The 9,852-nt window shown below is 39.5% G+C and overlaps 1 protein-coding gene across 3 annotated transcripts in view; it reads right to left on the reverse strand.

The window, feature by feature from the left end:
• Positions 1–5,029, reverse strand: part of SLCO2B1 (solute carrier organic anion transporter family member 2B1) — a 93,128-nt gene extending 88,099 nt beyond the window's left edge. For 2 of the 3 annotated variants that reach the window (XM_031961393.1, XM_031961392.1), the window contains exon 1: positions 4,560–5,029. The gene's annotated coding sequence lies outside the window, so the exon portion shown is untranslated. The remainder of the gene's footprint in view (positions 1–4,559) is intronic. The other variant, XM_031961394.1, reaches the window with a different exon arrangement.
• Between the last annotated feature and the right edge of the window lie 4,823 nt (positions 5,030–9,852).

A 9,852-nucleotide genomic window follows, 5' to 3' on the forward strand; every position in this document is an offset into this window, starting at 1 on the left:
TCCAGGTCAACCCTGTTATCAGTCAGTCAATATTTATTAAACATTTTGTGCCGGCCAATGTGGTGTGCACATTTACAGAGGAAGAAAGTTAACCCAGAAAGAAGCAATTTGCTCAACAAAGCCACAGCAGAACCAAGTCACCATCTCTGGCTCAATGCTCCTCCTACACTTTTTCTAGCAGGAAAACTTATCCGACTGCCTCAATCCACAGGGCCCTTCCTATCTCTGAACTCCTAAATCACTCCCTGTCTCTATAGCCTGAGCCCTCCCAATCCCATCCTCGCTCAAAGTCCTGCCATGAGTCTACTTCCAGGGAATTTCAGAATGTCACATTTGGAAGAGCCCTTAAAGATGAGAGGATCCCAGGGATGTCACGAGGGAAGGAGCCTTAGGATTCATTGAATCCAGCTGAGGAAACTGAGACCCAAAAGAGATGAAGTCACTTTTATCTTCTCCCCCACCACTTTTAGCTTCCTTTTTGTAGGTCCTATTCCTCTATTCAGTTGTAAACTCCCTGAAAGTAAGAATCTTTTTCTTTCTTGGATTGGTATGGCATAGGGCTTGGCACAAAGTAGGTATTTAACAAAAATATTAACTGACTGATGGACTTGTCCAAAGTCCTTTGGGGCAGAATCAGGATTTGAACCCAGATTCCTGAATCTGTCTATTGAACCACAAATGACAGAGCTGGAAGATTAGAAGTATCCACTTCACAGGGCCTTTTATACTTCCGGATGCATCCAACCAGATTAAAATATAATTGAGAAAAGTTTAACAAAACAAATAAAAACGTAATACATTTGTTGTTGTTATTCAGTCACATCCAGCTCTTTGTGGCTTCTTTGTGATTTTCTTGGCAAAAATACTGGAGTGGTTTGCCATTTCCTTCTCCAGTTCCTTTTACAGATGAGGAAACTGAGGCAAACAGGATGAATTAACTTGCCCCGGGTCACACAGCTAGTAAGTCTCTGAGGATAGATTCAAACTTGGGTCCTTTTGATTCTTGGTCTAGTGCTCTAGCCACTGTACCACTTAGCTGCCCTCAATACAACATAGAAAATGTTAATTTGTGATTTTCAAAGTCATAGAATATAGATAAAAGGCTTTATAATCATTACAATGCTAGCTATCATTATTATTAATCTCCCAGGGAAGGAGACAGAGTTGGAGTTATTTTACCCAGTTTACAGGGGAGAAAACCTGGAGGGGCACTCACCCCAGGTCTCACATTGAGCAATGACTGAGTTGTAGCTAGAAGCCATGCTAACAACAGCTGTAAACAGCTACAGAGCAACAGATGCTATGAAGGGACCAGGCCTGTCCTGGGAATTTACAAAGTAATTTCCTACAGAACACTTCATTTGATCCTTCTATGAGAGAAGCAGACTACGTATTATTATTATCATTTTTATTTTATAGAAAATTAAGGCTCAGAGATTTGCAATCTGTCCGAGGATACCCAGCTGGTTAGTAACAGAACTGAGATTTGAACCCTAGGTCATCTGACTCCTAAGGAGGCCAAAGATCTTTCAACTTTATAGCAAATTGACTGTAAATGTGGGAGACTCATAATATGCTCCCCTGTGTATAGCTTCGGGGAAGCATCTGAGTCTGAATCAGAAAGGGCCAAGACTGAGAGGAAGTGTTTCTCCCATGTGGGACATTTCTGCTGGGCCGATGGTTCTTTTTGTCTATGAGGCGAATCTGACCCCCTGCCCCGGGCTTGGGAAAAGAGAAACACCAGGTATCTAAACTGAAGGGGGCCTTTGCCAGGAAGAGGAGAATGGGGAAAAACTCATTAACCAAGCATTTCCTGAGGCCCAACAGTATCCAGGGTTGGGAGTTGGGATGTTGGGGGTGGGGTGGCGAGAAGGGAAGAAGAACCAAAACACTGACCCCAAGAGTTGCTCACCTGGAGATGAGACACAACATAAAGTCATAATACCAGGCAGAAGGTATATCATAAGAGAGGGATAGATTTAGGGACAGGAATGAGAGATCTCAGAACTAGAAGGCATTAATACCTAATATTAGGGTTTATAATAGAACTTTATGATCTGCAAAACAAGTTTTTAATAATAACTGTTAATTTTCAAAATACATTCAAAGATAGTTTTCAACATTCACTCTTGTAAAGCCTTATGTTCCAATTTTTCCCTCCTTCCCTACCTCCCCAAAGACAGTAGATAATCCAATATAAGTTAAACATGTCTACAAAACATTTTAATAATATTAACTCATTGATACCTAATATTAGAGTTTATATAAAGCTTTATGGTTTCCAAAACATTTTAAAAATATGTCACTGATACCTCCCAATTATTATCCCCATTTTACAGATGAGGAAATTGGAGCAGAGAGGTTAAGTGACTTTCATAGGGTCCCATGGCTAGTATCTGAATTCAGGTCTTCCTAGTTCTAGGTCCAGCACTCCCATTATTGTATCACTTAACTGTATCTGTACTTGAACATGCATCCCCTGTATAGTGTGCCTTCAAATTAGTTAATTAGCCCTGTCTGCAGGCCTGCAGTCATGGGCCACTAATCATCTTTCTCTTTCATCTCCTCCCTAGGCAGATAATTCCAGTTTTAGAGATCTCCATTCTGATGGTGAAGCCCTAGACCTAGAGTCAGAGTTCAAATCTAACCTCAAACACTTAACAAGGGCAAGTCATTTAATTCTGTTTGTCTCAGTTTCCTCATCTGTAAAATGAGCTGAAGAAAATGGCAAAACATTCCAGGGTTTTTCCCAAGAAAACTCCAAATGGGGTCACCAAGAACTATTATAGAACAATCAACAACAATGATGAGAAAGTGCTTCTTTACATAGTGTGGAATTTGTACCTGCAACTTTTCCCCCATCATGCCCAATCATGTCTCCTGGGTCAGACAAACCTGTTTTCTTTGCCTCTGAAGTAATAGGTGTGATAATAATGATGACGTCTAACATGTAGATATCACTACAACATTTCCATTCCTTATCTCATTTGCTAGTCATAGCACATCTGTGAGGTATAATATGAACATCCTGAGACTCCTTGTACAAATTCAGATAATGTAGGTCTCTGAGGGGATCTTTGACTTGCCCTGGCTGACACAGCCTTCATACAGCTGAAGACTTAGCATCTCCTCTATATGCCTTTTATTCTCTGGGTTCAAATGACTCCATTTCTGTCAACTGATCAAGGAAGGAAAATAAACCTCTGCTTACTTGAGATCATTAGGGGACAATCTCGATTCTACTTTGTGATTTGGGACATGTCATTTGTCCCATCTGGGCCTCATTTGTAAAATATAATTTCTAAGGTTCCTTCTGGCTTTGAATATTATGCCCTTTGACCAGTGGGTCAAATGAGAAATTTAATTGTAGTTCTGTTACTAACTGTATGTCTTTGGAGAAATATTTTCTAGCTCTCTTAGTCTCAATTTGTTCTTTTGTAAAATGAGAATAATCCCTGCGCTTGTGCAAGCTTATTATGGCTACCACTATTATTGATAGAGACCTAAAGATCTTTGGAGAGGAAAGCCGCATGGGTCTCTGTCCCCCAACTTCCCCTGCCCTCCATCCCTGCAAAGTCTCTCCTTGGGTCTCGCTTGAGTTTCTCTTGCTGCAGTTTAAAATCAGGTTTTCTCACTCTGGTTTTCTCACTTTCTTTTTTTACTGGCCCTGCAAGACTACAAATTCTGGGCAGAAAGCCCTTTCCCTGTAGCTCTGAGAGGCAAGTCGAGCCCTGCCCTTGCTAAACGGCGTGGTGGAGGATGGCGCCTAGCCAGGCACTAAATTCAGGGATATAACCTCAAGGTTGACTGCTTGGTTACCTTAGTCAGAGATTATTTTCACTTTCTGAGAAGTTTTTGTTCCCGGGCTATCCGCCCTCCCCACGAGGCTCCACCCAGGCTCTCCCTTCCCCTCCCCTTTTCCCAAGAAACCAAGAAGCAGTGACCTCTGAATTTTCAGTCACGACATCCCACCAATTTTTCTTTACGCCTCCTGGTTCATTCTGTTCCCTATCCTAATCTCTGGTTCTCTGCTTCTGTCTCTGTCTATCTCTCTCCCTCCCCGTTTCTATCTCTCTTTATGCTATAGGGGAAACCGCACTAAATTTAGTGAATCAGGAGGATGGCAAATCACTCCCCCTTTCTAAGCCTCAGTTTCCTTCTTTTGTTAAAATGCACTGACCACTTCACTGGATTTTGACAAAAGCACTCTATCTATACTAGAGAGGGAATTCTCTCCTTTTTTAAACTGTCTCTCCTACCTATCATTTTCCTGCTTTTAGCCCGTTTCTATTTTTCCTCTGAGTCTTTCTGTTTCTATCTCCGTGTCTCTTCTATATCTCTGTCTCTGTCTTTTCTGTGTTAAGGGGATAGCTCAACAGAGAAGCAGGGATTTCTGCCTAAGATCCTTCCCACCTCCCTCTCAGAGCCCACTTCCCACCTCCCTCCATACACTTGTTATCGGCTTCCCATCCGGGTGTCTTCACTCTTCCGAGTTACCCCGGGAGACCCCACCTCCAGCCACCTAGATCCTGCATCTTCCCCTCTCTTTCAACACTTACCAGAGCTTCGTTCTATGCTGTTGGCGCTGATTTGAACCTGTTAGGCTCTCTGGGGCTACTTCTAGGAGAAAAAGCTTTCCATTTACCTTATCACCTTTATAAAGTCAAAACTTGGGTGAAGGAAAGTGAAATGCTAATGGTGGGATTTCAGGCACTGAGATAAATGTCTGTGGAATCTTCCAAAGGTAGACAGGCATTTGGGCGCTCCCTCCCCATTAGTAGGAGCAACCTTGCTCAGTCTTACTTGTTCACTCGTTTTCACTACTCTCCGTTTCTTCCTGCCCTGTTGCCTGTCTCTCACTGTATCTCCTTCTCCTTATGGGTCTTTCTGTGTGACTTCCAGTTTCTGTGTCTCTCTCCTTCCTTCTCTCTCTCCTCCTCTGCTCTGTTTCTGAGCCTAGCTCTGCTCCTTAAATTTGTGCTTCTCCTCTCATGCCCCTCTCATTGTCTCTGCTGGGACACTCCAGCAGCGCAGTGGAGAAGGCGGGCTTGTGGTTGGGATAGTCCCATTGAGCATCGGCCACGCCCCTCGGGCTGGCTCTCACTACTCCAGCTGTCTTAGGCTTCTCCAGCTCTTTGTCCCCTCTAATTGAATTAGGGTTACTCTAATGTTAGAGTTACAGCTGATCCAGGGATCGCTTCTGGAGAAAGCGTGATAGTCCATATGTGGGAGGCCAGATGAGATTAGAAGATGGAGATACTCCTGCTAAATAGGATTAAGAGTCTCTGGATATCAGTTTCTTTTTTAATCCTGAGAAAGTACCTCCGTGTCCTATTCCCTAAGCCAACATCTTCCTCTCCAAGCTCTTATCTTCACTTTGAATCCTCATTGAATTACTGAACCCCTGCTGAGTGAAATGAGCAGGACCAGGAGATCATTATATACTTCTACAACAAGACTATATGCGGATAAATTCTGACGTGGCCATCCTCAGCAATGAGATGAATCAAATCAGTTCCAATAGAGAAGTAATGAACTGAACCAGCTACACCCAGCGAAAGAACTCTGGGAGATGACTATGAACCATTTCATAGAATTCCCAATCCCTCTATTTTTGTCCACCTGCATTTTTGATATCCATTACAGGCTAATAGTACACTATTTCAAAGTCCTATTCTTTTTGTACAGCAAAATAACTTAGGACATATATGCTTCAACATACTTAACATGTATTGGTCAACCTGCCATGGGGGGAGGGGATGGGGGAAGGAGGGGAAAAATTGGAACAAAAGGTTTGGTGATTGTCAATGCTGTAAAATTACCTATGCATATAATTTGTAAATAAAAAGCTATAATAAAAATAAATAAATTACTGAACCCCACCCACCCACACACTCCATTTCCATAGCCGAGGCATTATTTTCATTGATCTCCCATTGTGCTATTTGGCCACCATCCTGCTTACCAAGACCCCCCACCATTGCCCTCACAGATATCCCATGCCTTTCAGTGAGCCCCCATCACTGATTGAAACCCCAACCCTATAATGAAGTCTCATGGATATCACTTAGTGCCCACCATCATTCCCACATTGAATTCTCAGTCCTTCTGCTGAATCCAATATTCCTTTTATTGAGCCTTTAGTCTCTGTGGGAAAATTCATGTCTCTCACTTGCTTCTCATCTCTTCATGGAGACCTCATGTATATCATGGCAACTCAATTCTCTTATTCAATGTTTAACATTGAGTCCCCACCCCATCACTGATACCTCATAAAATTTACCAATCCTTAATCCCCTCCAAGAGTTCTTTTGTTCTTATTGGGGATATCACCCTTCTTAAAATTCCCTCCTTTTTCTGAGTTCTCATTTTCTTAATAAATTTCCATCCCTTCATTCTCCTTCATTACCCTCATTCTCTTTATTAGTACCTCTTCTTATCTACTGATCCTAATTTCTCACTTAGTCCTAATTTCCTCACTGAAACTTCATCCCTACTATCAAACCATCAACCCACTCAATGTGAATTTATTCCTCTGTGACCTCTTCCTCTCAGGGAATCTCTATCTCCTCACTAAGTTTCCATATTACTGGACTCCTGTCTCATCATTGAGCTGATATTCTTTTCATTTATCTTCTGTTGTGTCACTTAGCTATTCTTCTGAGTTCCATTCCTCTCAGTGAATCCCAAATCCTCACAAATTCATTTGAATAGGCTCATTGATCACTGAATCATCCTTCTCCTCAGTTATCTGTAACACAGCTTCTTAAAGTTTTTTCACTCATGACCTTTTTTGGCTAAGAAATTTTTATACCATCCAGGTATGTAAGTATATAAAATAGATCTACAAATCAAATAAATTTTTACACAACCCAGGTATATAAGTATATAAAATAGATATACAAATCAAACATTATAATAAATGATAGAGAAATTTATTTCAAAATGCTTCTTTAATATACATATAATTTTACCATTTATTAAAATTGAAAGCAAATTTGCATACTAACAAGATGGATATGCTTGAGCATAGTTCCAAACTACTCTCCAAAATGGTTGGATTCGTTCACAACTCCACCAACAATGCATCAATGTCCCAGTTTTCCCGCATCCCCTCCAACAATCATCATTATTTTTTCTTTCATCTTAGCCAATCTGACAGGTGTGTAGGTGGTATCTTAGAGTTGTCTTAATTTGCATTTCTCTGATTAATAATGACTTGGAGCATCTTTTCATATGACTAGAAATAGTTTCAATTTCTTCATCTGAGAATTGTCTGTTCATATCCTTTGACCATTTTTCAATTGGAGAATGGCTTGATTTTTTATAAATTAGAGTTAATTCTCTATATATTTTGGAAATGAGGCCTTTATCAGAACCTTTGACTGTAAAAATATTTTCCCAGTTTATTGCTTCCCTTTTAATCTTGTCTGCATTAGTTTTGTTTGTACAAAAACTTTTCAGTTTGGTATAATCGAAATTTTCTATTTTGTGATCAGTAATGATGTCTAGTTCTTCTTTGGTCATAAAGACCTTCCCCTTCCACAGGTCTGAGAGGTAAACTATCCTGTGTTCCTCTAATTTATTAATAATTTCATTCTTTATGCCTAGGTCATGAACCCATTTTGACCTTATCTTGGTGTATGGTGTTAAGTATGGATCAATGCCTAGTTTCTGCCATATTAGTTTCCAATTTTCCCAGCAATTTTTATCAAACAGTAAGTTCTTATCCCAAAAGCTGGGATCTTTGGGTTTGTCAAAGACTAGGTTGCTATATTTGTTGACTGTTTTATCCCTTGAACCTAATCTATTCCACTGATCAATTAATCTATTCCTTAGCCAATACCAAATAGTTTTGGTAACTGCTGCTCTATAATATAATTTTAGATCTGGTCATGTTTTGGTCATGTATACTTATTGTGTATCTAATTTATATTTTAATATATTTAACATCTACTGGTCATCCTGCTATCTAGGGGAGGGGGTGGAGGGGTAAGAGGTAAAAAATTGGAACAAGAGGTTTGGCAATTGTTAATGCTGTAAAGTTACCCATGCATATATCCTGTAAATAAAAGGCTATTAAATAAAAAAAAAGATGGATATGCTTGTTTATTTTTACATAAAGAATTACATTTTATGAACAGACTGATTTCAGAAAATCCTGGAAAGACGTACATGAATTGATACTGAGTGAAATGAGCACAACCAGGAAAACATTGTACTCAGCAACAGCAAGATTGTGTGATGATCAACTAGGATAAATTTAGCTCTTCTCAGCAACCCAGTGATTCAAGGCAATTCCAATAAACTTTGAATGCAAAATGCCATCTGTATCCAGAGAGCGAATCATGAAGAATGAATTGCAAATTGAAGCATACCGTTTTCATTCTTTTTTTCCCTTCTGTTTTTTCTTTCTTGTGGTTTTCCTCTTTCATTCTTATTTTCTCTCCCAACACGACTCATATGAAAATATGTAAAAATTAATGTACATGTATAGCCTAAAATAAAAAAATAATAATAATTAAATTTTGGCACATTATTTGATAGTGTTGCCAATTTTTTTTTGGGGGGGTAACTCTAACATTCAATTGTGTATGGGGTCACAACCCACAGTTTAAGAAGCTTTGATCATCTCATCACTTAATCATCACTCTGCTTATTGAAACTCTTCACTGAGTTTCCATCCTTCCATGTTCCCTCTCTGAGTCCCTATCTTTCTGAAAGGTATTCCATCTCCAGTCTTCTTGATCTATATCTAGATCCATATGGCTCTGGAGGGGAAAATGAGGTGATCTTACACAGCTTCTTCTCACTTAAATCAAATATTTATTTGCATATCATGGCATCACTTCCTGATATCATGATCCTCTTCAAGAATGGAGGACAAACAACAACTTTCACCAAGCCATAGTCAACTCCATGAACCATTTATTCCTTTACTAAGCCTCCATTCCTCTTTTAGAGACCTCAATCCTTCACTGTTTACATTCTCTTATTCAGCCTTGATTTCTTTGATGAGTCCCAATCCTTTTCACTGAGTTCTCATTTCCTGAGTCCTCATTCCCTTTATTGAGACTTTTATGGGACTCCCATCTTCTCACAAAGCCCACTTGCTTATCCCTTACTCCCTTTCCAAGTCTTCATCCCATAACTGAATCCCTTATTAAGACCATTTATCGAGTCCCCATTCTTTCACTAAGGCTCTATTCATCCCTTACTCATCCCATATTCCATCACTGAGTCACCATTCCCTTTATCAAAACCTATTCCTTTTATTGAGTCATCATAGTCTTTCCTAAGCCTACATTTATTTGATGTATCAATAAACTGGTACATAATGGAAGAAAGTTTACTTAGCACAGTACCTGGAACATAGTAGACATTTAAATATTTATATTTAGTAGACAATAAATAGTTATTGACTGGATGAATAACTGTCTCAAGATTATATGCCAACTAGGAGAAAGAATCAAATCTGAATTGGCAAAGGTCTTGGACTAGGTCCTAATTTTTAGCCTCAAATATGTCACTATCATGTGTGACTCTGAGTATGTCAGTTCTCTCTCTGGGCTTTACTTTCACCACCTGTAGAACAAGATAGTTGAATTAAATGATATATCTGGGGAATCTTAGAACTGGAAGAAGATTGACTACAACCTCTTCATTTTATCTTCTGTGAGGATAAGAACAACATCTGGTCAATATTTACAAGAGTGAATATGCAATCCTAGAAGATAAAGCATGAAAATATTATCATATTATCATATTGTTTGTTGTTCAGGCATAGAATTTGTATCTGACTCTTCAAGAATACTTTTGGAGCTTTTTTGGCAAAGATACTAGAATGGTTTG

This window comes from Sarcophilus harrisii, chromosome 3 (assembly GCF_902635505.1).
Source record: "Sarcophilus harrisii chromosome 3, mSarHar1.11, whole genome shotgun sequence".
NCBI classification, from domain to species: domain Eukaryota; kingdom Metazoa; phylum Chordata; class Mammalia; order Dasyuromorphia; family Dasyuridae; genus Sarcophilus; species Sarcophilus harrisii.